The following is a 13,282-nucleotide window of genomic DNA, read 5'->3' as shown; positions in this document are numbered from 1 at the left end:
AGCAAAATATTAAATTATCTTAAGAAGCAGATTAAGTTTGGCAGGTGAGGTCATTATAGACCTCAATTAAAAAAAAAAAAAAAGCTTTGTGAAGTTATCTTATATTTTTCCTTATCCTACATTTTATAAAAGTTACATCCAAAATGATGTGGGGGAAAAAATGAGATTTTGGAGAAAAGAAAGATGGTCTGGTCCTCAGCTTGAATTTCTGTTTACTCACTTACTAGTTAGATAACCTTAGGCAAATTATATCTTTATACTTTCTCTCTTGTCCTAGGTGAGTTGATAATTCCTACTTTAAGTGTTGTAGGGATTAAAACAATAAATAACAAGAGTAAGAGAAAGACAAAGATAGGTATGGTGTCAAGCAGTGTGCACTTAACCAATGAAAGCTTTAGTATTATTGCAAAATATATATGAACTGAGAGTCTTGATTCACCTTGGATACTATTGATTTCCTGAGTAGGGCCCATTAGTATATAACATAAATGAATTATTGTTCTTGTTACATCAGGGAGTATTTGAGAAAGTCATTTGATTTCTTCATAACTTTGATTTCTAGGTGAAAATCTGTTAAAATAAAAATGAGGGGGAAATGTGGTTTTGTTAAAATAGCTTACTAGGATTCTGTTGTTTATGTTGTTTAACAGCTTAACGATAATAATGGCAAACTACCATGGTACTTATTAGATATTAGACACTTATGGTTCTAAGTACTTTGCATATACTAGCAACTAATAAATTTAATCATCAAAAAGCCTCTCTGAGAGCATTAATCTTATTATTCCTATTTTGGATTTGAGGAGATTGAGCCATAAAGTTAACTACTTGGCCATGGTCACACAGTTGCTAAGTGGTAGTACCAGCATTGATTGTCAGTTGCAAAGTGATGCTTTCCCCCAGAGATTTTCAGCCTTTTTCATTGCCTGGTGCTCATAAACTAATTACTAAAATTCTATGGCACACAAACACACACACACACACACACAAATAATTTTTTGCCTATCTGACAAAAAATAGGTGTAATTTTGATACATTTGTACCAGATGGCGGTTGCTGTATTAGCTGTTGTCATTTTCTTATTTGACACTCTAAGCCAGCAGGGGTCCTCAAACTTTTTAAAGTGGGGGCCAGATCACGGTCCCTCAGAGAGCTGGAGGGCCGGACTATATGAACTACTAATTCCTACTGTAACACCTCGGCTGCGCTCACTGCCCAGAAAACCTGGCGGGCTGGATCAGACTCCTCTGCGGGCCGCATGTGGCCCGCGGGCCGTAGTTTGAAGACCCCTGATAGGGAAAAGAGGTCAATGCACCAGACTAAATAGGCAGGCATTGCATGTTCTAAAAATCCTTGCACCACATCAGTGCAGTGCAGCACACTGGTTGAAAAATCACTGTTTTAATCATTATATAGCACTACCTTTCAAGTGCTTTGTGTCTATAAGTAATTTTACAGTCAATGTGTGTGCCTGCTTTTGGGGTTTTTTTTTGTTGTGTTTTTTTTTCAATGTAAATAACCCAACAGGTCATTATAATTCTTGTCAACAGATTCATGTTTAAAATTTCATATACATTCATTTTAAGAGACTTTCTAGGGTGCATTCAGTATTTATATGATTCATTCAATTTATTTGCAAAAATGTGAAATGGATAATCTCAGATTGGGTCTCAACATGAATGCATCATCTCATATTTATATATACACTTTAAAACTTTAAGATATCATTAGTTTTAATTTCAGAAAGATTTCAGGGAATGGATTCTTATTAATAATTTGGAAATTATTCAGTTTTGGCAAAAGCCATTTGTGGAACAAAAATCATTTATCACTGAATATCTTATAAAAGCAAAATTATTTATTTTTTAAAATTTATTAGCTAGACAGCTAACTCTAAACTTGTCTTATGAATGAAAGTAAGACATTCCATTACTTATAAACCACAGAAAATAGGATCTTATTTTGGCAGTTTTCTCTGTTAGAAATTACTTTTTCAGGAAGAAAAAATTCAAGTGAGTTATTCTATATTTATAACTGATCACCCAATGCATGGCTTTGTGCACATTGAAAGGAAATTAATTAGAAAGTGGCTGGGGAAGCAGGACTGGACAAGAAATACCAGACACATCCTGGAAGCAACCACCTTAGGTCCCTCCCCAGCCTGCTGCACCTAGAAGGTGGCTAGAAGGTAATCGGCGGAGAAAGCGGAGTCCCTCTGGCAGGTGGAATTCCTCAGCCTGGCCTGCAGGGATCGGGCTGAAACCAGCTCTCTGACATCCCTGGAGGGGCCCCAGAGTGCAAGAGGGCACTCTACAAAGTGACTGTCACACAGGATGTGGAACACAAACACAAGTGTGCAGTAACCAGATTTGAGGCTGACAGTGCCCCAGCAACCCCAAAGAGGAATTGGGCTCCCTCCTCTCTGGTTCCAAAGAGCATCATCAGGGAACTGCCGCTGCATCTCTGGAGATCCTGTGTTGAGCATCAGCCCCTTGGTGGTCAGTGCACATCATAGCTACTAGTCAAATGTACACTTAGCATATTGGCCTTTTATATATGTATACTAGAGGCCCGGTGCATGAATTTTCATGCACTTGGAGAAGTTCTTCAGCACAGCCTGCACCTTTTCACAGTCCAGGACCCCTTGGGGGATGTCCGACTGACACCTTAGGCCTGCTCCCTGGGGGATTGGGCCTAAGTTGGTCGTCAGACATACCTCTGGAGCCTTTGGGGGATGTCTGACTAATGGCTTAGGCCCGTTCCCCACAGGGAGCCATTAGTCGGACATCCTTAGTGCTGCTGCGAAGGCGGGAGAGACTCCCGCCACCACCACTGTACTGGCCAGGCTTGAATGGCTTCTGGGTGAGCAGCACTCCCTCTGTGGAAGCACAGCGACCACCAGGGGGCAGCTCCTGCATTGAGCATCTACCCCTTGGTGGTCCATGCACATCATAGCAACTGGTCGTTCCTGGTTGTTCTGCCTTTAGAATCAATTTGCATATTACCCTTTTATTATGTGAATCAAAAAATATATATATTTAATAGTAAATTAAATGATAAAATTATTCTACTTTAAAATCAGCAAATCTTTTGAATGATGATATAGTAATAAAAGTGGTAAAATTTTCAGTAGGTATAAGATGGGCCATAGACATGTGCACTCCAAGATTTCAGCCTTCTCTTAACCTTTACCATTCCATATAAATGAACACTTTTTTTTTTCTTTTTCATTTATATATAATGCTCTGAGATAGGTTATGAATTTCTTGGAACCCTGTTCACTTTGCCATTCAACTTCTAGGAGACTGAAACTAATGTTATAAGCTATCTCTATGTCAACCCAATAGAATAAGATCCTGTTAACAATGTAATAACCCAGCATGAATGCAGTTCCGTCCACCTTGGTTCTCGTGGCACTTATGCCTAGAATGTTCTGCTCTCATGCCTCACTGACACACAAGACCCCTCAAACATGGCCGACACTATATTAAACTGTGTCTCTGGCCTGCCCAGATCTAGATTCCCTTCCTGAATTCTTATTATCCAGTGGTACAAATTTCACAATATGTATCAAATATGGATCAGAATTTGCTGTGGTAGGATTCATATCAATGAATACTTAAATTTGAGGAATATAAAATAAACATCTACTGCTTCAATTATTCTTACAAATTATGAATATTAGTAAGGCCATTCAAATAAACACATATATTGAATCTGGAATTAAAATGCTGCAAATTCATCCTTTCACATTTGTACATAACTAATTATTCTTTTTTTCTTACAGTTTCAACAATATTATAATCATTTTTTCAAAATTTTACTATTTCTATATGTTTTTGCACAATCATTTTATAAATACACTAAAAATATTTTTAAACAATTTATTGATATTCTACAGAGAGGAAGGGAGATGGATAGAGCGTCAGAAACATTGAGGAGAGAGAAACGTTGATCAGCTGCTTCCTGCACACTTCCCACTGGTTATGTGGCCACAACCAAGATATATGCTCTTGACTGGAATCAAACCTGGGACCTTGAGTCCACAGGCTGACGCTCTAGCCACTGAGCCAAACCAGTTAGGACTACTCTAAAAATTTAAAAATTTTTAAAATTGATTGTTATATGTATGTTTTAGTGAGATGAATATACATATTTTGAAGCATCACAGATTAGTCAGCCTGGGCTTATTGAAAATAAGTATCATAGAGAAATTATGAAGAAACTAGAGGCCCAATGCATGAAATACAAGCAAGAAGTTCAGCCCTCGCAGCCATGGTGGCTGCCTTGGCCCTCCTAGCCCCAGCTTCCTCTGAAGGGCATTTGGCTGCCCGGTCTAATTAGTATTTTGCACTTTATTATTATAGACTAGAGGCCAGGTGCATGGAATTCATGCATGGTAGAGCCCCTAGGCTTGGCTGCCAGTCATCTCCCTCTACAGGTGACCAGCGGGATAATCAGGAGGCCCCTCTGGCAACCCTGGCTGGCCTGCTGCCTGCGGGCTGGAGGCAGCTCCTGTATTGAGCATCTTCCCCCTGGTGGTCAGTGCTTGTCATAGCAACCAGTCCTTCCATAGGTCATTCTGCTGTTCAGTCTATTTGCATATTAGGCTTTTATTATGTAGGATTGAATGAAAGGGTTTATATAATAAAGACCTAGGCTTTATACATGGAATAAAAATATATACATCTGAAGATAAGAAAATACTGCAAATATAGTTCATTCTAATAACTTAAAAATGTATGGAATAAATGGAAAGAATCACATTGATGTTGTAAGAGGTTGCCATATGGATATACCTTCCTAAGAATGAAACTGCCTTATTTATATATAATTTACTTTTTATTTAATTTCTAATACTATCAAAGTATAACAAGTATTGATTTAAAGTATAGAGTAATATTTTTCAACATATAATCTGTCACTTAAGGTAACTTTCTCTTCCATCTTACTTTATATTTTAACTCAGAAAAAAATGTTTTCCCTCAAATTTGAAAGGGAAATTTGAAGTCTATGTTTTTGAATTTTAAATTTGCAGTAAATAGTATTAAACCACATAAATATTAAAAATGATAAATTTGCCTGAATTTATAAATTTTCCATTCCACACTTAGCTGAAATGAAAGCCATGTCAGGAGTAGAACTATGCTACTTGCTGTGATGAATAACTTGCTAACAGCAGCTACAGGGGCAGAGCCATTAGAGAGATGGATGAATGTATCAGAAAGTAGAGGCACACATATCTGCTGATGGGAAGGTCACAAAGCAAACATTAACAATTAAGAACATCAATACCTACACCCACACCAAAGTTTTCTCTATAGTGACTTTTGACAGGTACGAGCTGGCTCCCATATGTCTCCTGCTAAACCTCAGGGACAGTTTCAGTTTAGTACGCAAACATGTCCACAGGTTTTCCTTTCAAGATGATAGAAACAACACAGAAAAATATGTTTAGCCTTTTTTGTGTTTTGTATACATTAAAACTAGTCTTTCCTGAGTAGGCTAATGAGACTGGTCTTTGAAGGACTATGTCACATGACACATGTAAAAGAACCTCATTTTTTGTCAGTAATTATGTGTGTTTATACCTATTGCATAGTATATATAGAGATAGAAAGAGTGATTTCAGATTTTTTTTTTAAAGCGGTCATGATTATTAAATAGGTAAGCTACTCTTACACTTTTGGGAGCAAGGAGAAAAATAAACAGACAAAGGAAATGAAAAAAAATGACAGTTTCCCAACTAATATATTACTTGTTTTATTGTTTTATTTAAGGGCTCTGAGCAGTCCCTACACTAGTTATTAATACAGCTCTCAGGACAAATGACATCTAGGCACTAATGAGTTTGTGAGGAAAAAAAAAATGTCTTTACTTATATTGTAAACAACAAAGGATTCTCCAAAGAGAATGGCTCAGTTTGTCTAGAGTGAAACATGAGAGCTGGAAGTGGAAGACTGATTTTTATTTTGGCTAAGAAGTGGGACTGTCTTTCATGCAGGCTTGCTCAGATGGGGGGCGAAAGGGGTAGGGAAAGCAAGGGGCTTGAAAGGTATTAATGGACAAGCATCAAGTATTAAATGTTCTCTTTATTATTTATTTTAAGGATATCAAAATCAACCAACATAATATCAACATCTTAACTGTTGAGGTAAAATATTGTGAAATTTTTGTAAATAGTATGTGTAATTTTTTCATTAGAATAATTATACTTGCTTTTCAATAGCATTTCTAAGAGATTTTATGTATATTACCTTATTTTACCTATCAGTAAATCGGAGGAGGACTTACATTTAAAATTATTTTTGTCAGTAATTAATATTTTCTTCATAATATCAATGCAAAACTTCCAGTTTTCTAAAAAAAAACAAACAAAAAAAAAACACTTAGCAGTTCCTTTGAACAATAATTGATTTTTAACAGAATTCTGTTGTTAAGGAATTGTCTATTAAAATTATTTGCATTTATAGAAACTGAGGTTAAACCTTATAACAAACATGTTTCACAGAAAATGGTAGAGATATTTTGAGGAAATATATGCAAAATATGCAGATCATAGTCACAATTTAAAAACTAGGTATGTTAGCATGTTTAATATGGAGTGAAGGGCATGGTAAGAAAAGAAACATGACATGCATTAAATGTCATGATGTGTCAGAAACCATGTCAGGCATTTTATCTATTTTTCACACCTCTTCTATATTAGGAGTGTATGATTTTTCACGATTTATCTTTGTTGATAGTAGGATGCAGAAAGATTAAGAAATGTTCTCAAATTTGCTCATCTACAAAGTTTAAACAAGGGGATCCAAAAATTTTCAAAAATCCATGCTCTTTATGTTTTTTTTAATGTTCATTATGCCAAACATACTAGTACAACTAACATATAATCTAAGAAATGATATTTCAATAAAAGGCATAGGATAATTATGTATATTACTTAAGCACACAGATACACACACAATTTTGTTGTATTACTATTCCATGTCCTATGTAATCTGTTTTAATCTTAGCTTAATTGCAATTATCTGAATTTCCAAAACAAGATCTACCTTCTTAATATTCTCCCTCACTATTCTTAATATGCTCCAAGCTGTTGTTATATTTCTTTCATAACATCATGTTCTTTGTATATTTTTTCAACTTTATATCATTCTAGGTGATCATAACAAATGCTCTCAAATTATCATAAACTATCAGTATTATTTAATAATACTATCAATGCCTAGTTCTTAAATTTTGTGAAATTCAGAAATTTATTTGATATTTCTTATTATATTGATTTTCTATTGTTATAACAAGTTACCACAAACTTAGTAACTTGAAACAACACAAGTTTTTTATCTTACATTCTTCCGGTTCGAAGTCTGAAATTCATGGGCTAAAATCAAGAGGTGCATGTGACTATATTCCTTCAGGAAACTCTAGCTTTTTGTTTTCCTGCTTTTTTCACATCTGCAGGCCACCTTCTTTTCTTGGCTCATGGCCTTTTCCTCCATTCTTCTCTGACTGACTAACCTCCTTTCTTCTGTCATTTATAAGGAGACTTTTGGTTGTTTTTGCACACTCAGATAATTCAGGACAAACTCATCAAATCAGAACCCTTAATCATGTCTACAAAGTCCCTTTTGCCATAGCAGAGAATATGTTTACTGGTTCTGGAAATTAGTATGTAGTTATCTTTGGAGACAGAGTGGATATTATTCTATTTACCACACAAGGTAAATATTTAATATATTTTTTGATGTATTGATTTTAATACATAAAATATAATTATTGTGGTGGAGTGAGTGTTTAATTGGGACATTTATATGCATACGAGAGGCCTGGTGCACCAAATTCATGCATGGGGAAGAGGGAGTTCTGCACCTGCAGGGATTGGGCCTACACTGACAGTCAGACATCCTCTCACAATCCAGGATACTGCATGTACCATTGACCATACTTTTCATACAGGTAAAAGGCATCTTGCTGTTGTAGGGAAAGCTACATTTTTTTTTGCCATGATTATAAAAAGCAGTATATAGCATGATCCTTCTGAGGTAGTAGTACCATTTCCCCCATCTTATGGGTGGAAAAACTGAAGCAGAAAGAAGTTAAGTAGTTGACTTTATCATACAGTTATAAGTGTTAGAATCAGGGCCGACCACAAAATGTGCAAGCCAGAGTCCATGCATGTCATCACTGTATCATCCCATTTTTTTCAGTGTTAGAGTAGCCTTGCCTGGATTTAATTTTTAAATCTAAGAGACTGTTCCGAAAATATAGGGTAGGGTCTCTAGGCCTGGCCCATGATCACAGCTGATCTGTGGGGGTGATTGGCAGGCTGAGTGCTCAGGGGGCCCCCAATGGCACCCACCTTGGCTGGTGGCCTGGTGCCACCTGCTGGCTGGTCCTGCACCCTGATCACAACCACTGGTTGTCCCCTCTCAGGGAGCAGATGCTCAACACAGGCACTCCTGCAGCTCCTGCTTTGAGCATCTGAACCCTGATGGTCAGTGCATGTCATAGCGACCTGTTGTTCTGCTGGTTGTTCAGCTGTTTGGTTGATTTGCATATTAGGGTTTTATTATATAGGATATGCATAGCCCATGGACACAGACAATAGTGTAGTGAAGGCTTGGGAGGGACAGGTGTGGGGTGGAAAGGGTCAATGGGGAGGGGGGGAGGAGCATCCGCAATACTTTCAAAAATAAACATAAATTAAAGATACATATGTATATATATATATATATATATATATATATATAATTTTTACCTATGATGTTGATATATTTGACCACTATATAACCATGCTATTAAAAGTAAGTATCCATCTTTCCTATCCAAATGAGGCAAATATGTTTCTGAAACGTGTGCTGGACCAGAGAGTGAGAATACTTATGTTGTTATCCAAGAGCTTCTAGTGAACTCTTCTTGTCTAGATTAGTGAATATCAAGGTGTTTTAGTTTACGTATAGATTAAACTAGACCTGCAGTCCTTTCACAGTAATATATTTTAAATCTAAAAATGTAATGTTTTCTATGTTTATCATTGTCCAGACACCAATATCATAAAATAGGTTATCCCACATATCTGGTATTTATGATCTGCCTTCAGTTGGCTTAATAAAAACTGTAGTTAGATCTCATGGCCTTTAATTCAAGTATATATCTAGAAGCAACACACATTGCATTTCAATTTCATCTGGCAAAGCGAGTCACTAGTATCAATATGGCTCCTCCTGAAAGGAACATGACTTCTTTGCAAGGAACATTTTAAGATGCCTAACAGAGACAGACAGGGATAGGGCAGAGGTACGTATTTGTATATAGAGAAAGACCTGCAAATATTTGGAAAAGTCATACAGTCTTACTATAAGAAATGTTCCTCCATTAACTGATTATGAGAGATTCTTCTACTTTACCTTGGTTGTGTTTTTTTTTTTGTTTTTTTTTTTCATAAAGTATCATAAACTTGTAAATCTTTTAATGTAGGATAGAATTTTAGGCAAAAATAATGATGTATTAATAATCCTATCTAATAAAAGGGCAATATGCAAATTAATCATCACTCCATCACAAAGATGGTAGCACCCATAGCCACAAGATGGCAGCGCCCAGTCCCCTCAGCCTTTCCAGAGTACCTCAGTCCTGGGGGTGCTGCCCTGAGGGCAGCCTGGCAGTACGCTTGCTTCATCACCACAGTGATGCCCCGGCCACTAAGGGCCTCTGGGGGGTAGAGGGCCTGTCCCACAACCTCTGCTGCCAAGTGCAGGCCTGGAGAGGAGATGACAAGCCAGCTTCCCACAGAGGTAGCACAGCTCCCTCCTGCAGAATCTGAGCAGATCCCTCCCGGCTCCATGGAAGCAGCACAGCTCCCAGCAGCATGCTGTGGTTCCTGCAGGAAGTCCGCATGATATATCACAATGGGCTTACTAGTAATTATATAAGCTATATCAGAAAATAATTTTACTTCTGTCTTCCTATCACCATCTTAATTTTACCCTGATCTCTTTTTTTAATTCATTTTTCCTAGTTTAAAAATTAAGATGCAATTGACATACAATATAATTTTCCAAGTTTAAGTATCCTGTTTGATGAGGTTAACAATTTCATAAATCTGTGTAAATTTTAGTACAATAATAATAATATATAGTACTTTTTCCCAAAAATTTCTCTTGTGTTCCTTTGTAGTATCCTTTCCTGTATCACAGACCCTGACAATCAGTGCTCTGCTTCTTATATAATTTACATTTATAAGAATGTAAAATTAATGAATAAATGAATTGTGTGTCTGACTTACATGTCTTAATAGTCAATTCATTTATATTTCTGAGTTATAATTTATCATATGGGAAAATATCAACTTGGTAATTCATTCTTCAATGGATGATTGCTTGGGTTGTTTCTAGTTTGGGAATATTATGAATAAAAGTTCTCATTCAACTCTTTATGTGGACATGCATTTTTATTTCTTTTACTTAAATACCTAGAAGTGAGATAAATGTATGCTTAACATATAAGAAACTGCAAAATCGTTTCTCTCAGTTTTGCTTCACATATATTGATGCCCTTTTATCAGGGAAATGCATGTTTATAACTGTTATATTGCTTGCTATATGGATTCATTATCATTATGAAGTTGCTCATAATAATTCTTGGTTTTAAACTTATTTTCCCTGACGTTTTTAGAACAACTTGAGTTTTGTTATTATTATTCTCTGTTTAGTATCCTTTTTTTCCCCAGTCTCTTACTATTATCTATTTGTGCCTTTGTATTTTAAATGCATGTTAGACCACACATAGTTGGTTCTTGTTTTTTATTCAGTCTGACAATCTCTGTCTATTGATTGGAAGCATCAATTTTATTTAATGTACTAGTAATTTTTTGTTGTTGTTAATCCTCACCTGAGGATAGCCCCCCATCCCCACCCTATTGCTTCTTTAGAGAGAGTGAAAGGGAGGAAGAGGAAGGGAGATAGAAATATAGAAGTGAGAGCCACATCAACTGGTTGCCTCCCACCAGTACCCTGACTGGGGCAGGGACCCACAAACCAGATATATATATATAATCTCCAGAATAGGTAAATACAAAAAGTGAATTGGTGTTTGCCAGGGACTAGACGAAGTAGAGAATCTGAAGTAACTTTAATGGCATGGGAGTTTCTTTGGAAGTGATAAAAAAAAAATTTGTCATTCAGTATAGATGATAGTTGTATAACATTGTGATTAAACAAAATGCCACTGAATTGTACATTTTAAAATGGTTTATTTTATGTTTCGAAGTGAAACTTTACTTCAAAAAAATATATTCCAAACCCAGTGTTTTTTCAAGTTAGTCATTTTTTCTTTCACAATTATTTTCCCCTTCACTCAGGTCTAAGAACGGGAGACAAAAATTTCCTTAACATCTTCAGTGTGGCAGGTTTTTTGTTTTTCTTTCCCTCAAGCACTCAGTGTGGGTCCTACTTTACCACGATTCCAGACTTTTATTGATGTTTCCATTTGGGCAGGCCTTCCGGTGTTTGGTCTTTCCTCTGCATGGAGCCGGTAACAACCTGAGCTATAGGAAACCGAATATTATATTTTCCCTATATCAAGTGCCAACTTTAGGCTTCATCCATTTAGATGTTGACCTTTGAGATTTTTCTTTAACACTATTGCCACCTCAGCTCTGATATATCTTGTCTTTTAAATAGCATTTTAGGTGTTTTATGCAAGTTTTGTTTTAGGTTCTCTAGGCTACGGCTAGATTGCCAAAAAAAATTAAAAATAAATGAGTTATATTGCTTTGTCATTTATTTATTCTCAAATTTGATGCTGAAAATTATATTTCCAGGATTATAATAATTTTATTGAAAAATATTATTTTATATTAAGAAATTCAATTGGCAGTTTTCTTCTCTCTCTCTTATTTTTTCATCTTTCTCTGACATATGAAGATTTGCGTACACCTTCCATATCATCAAGATTTCTACTGTCTCCTAATTTTCTTTTCCTTTGTTTGAATGTTATCAGTTGGGGTTACCAGCTGGGACCTTGGTTCTCTTTGATGATGAAGAAAAGATTCTAATGTCAATGAAGATGAAAGTAAAGCAAAATGGGGTTTATTGAAGATACATTCGAAATATAGAGTAGGCAAGGGGAGGGAGAGAGAGAGGGAGAGAGGGAGAGAGGGGGGGGAGAAAGAGGGGTGAGAGAGAGAGAAAGAGAGAGAGAGAGAGAGAGAGAGAGAGAGAGAGAGAGAGAGAGAGAGAGAGAGAGAGAGAGAGAATGAATGAATTTCCTGGTTGCTTACATTCCAAAGAAGAGCAAGTCAGTCAAGAGACAACATGGCCCCCAACTCGGTTTAAAAGAGGAATTTTCTGGGTGGAGACTTTAATTTGCATTCAGGGGTGATTGACAGAAACTGTCTTTGTTCTGGGCATGACCTTACCCATAATACATAAAGAAAAACCCATGTGTGGGCAGGGTAAAAACCAAAATGCACATATTATAATCAATCCAGGTCTCTGGTAAGGTCACATTGAGATCATGTCATTTTCCTCTGAGCTTGTGCCAAGAACCAACAGACTGGCTCCAAACTTATCCGCTGGCAGTCTGCTGGCAGTCCGCTGGCTGCTGGGCTCCCCATGGAGAGGAGGTCTGAAGGCAATGTTGGGCTGACCCCTGTTCAGGCCCCCAGGGCAGGCCCTATATGAGCCACTCATCTCTAACTTCCTACCTGACATGCACACTGACATTTTTCTTATATCTGTGCTTCTTTTATCTATACCAGTGATTCTCAACTTTACATCTTATAATCACCTGGAAACATCTGAATAATATCATTGTGAATACTTAATATGAGGCTTCTTACATCAGAACCTACAGTTGTTATATCTGTGCATCTTCACTTATATTTTTAATCCCGAAGTGGCTTTGATAAACAGATCAAATATATCAAACATCGCTTCAATTTGATAATATTTATTCCTGGGTAATATTTATCTCATTACATACTTCAAATTCAGTAAGTGAAGTACTGAAACTAATAAACTTTTTAAGATCAACTGTTGCTGTCTAGTGAATAGCAACACTACTTATTCTATTATCTAAACCAAATATTTGGTGGTTTTATATTTTTTTTCTTACATATTAAATGTATTTTATGGGCATCATGAAACAATGAGTCAATTTCTGAAGAGAGGAATTTAAAAATTTATGAAGTTTAAGAGTTAGTAATAAAAAAAAATCATCCAGATTAAAACTACCAAGTTAAATTGAAATAGGAAGAGTTGGGAAAGCCAAGTGGAAA

The sequence above is a fragment of the Pipistrellus kuhlii genome, unplaced genomic scaffold, assembly GCF_014108245.1.
Source record: "Pipistrellus kuhlii isolate mPipKuh1 unplaced genomic scaffold, mPipKuh1.p scaffold_m20_p_5, whole genome shotgun sequence".
Classification (NCBI taxonomy): domain Eukaryota; kingdom Metazoa; phylum Chordata; class Mammalia; order Chiroptera; family Vespertilionidae; genus Pipistrellus; species Pipistrellus kuhlii.
The sequence above is the reverse complement of the archived record's forward strand: the minus strand, read 5'-3'. Positions refer to the sequence as shown.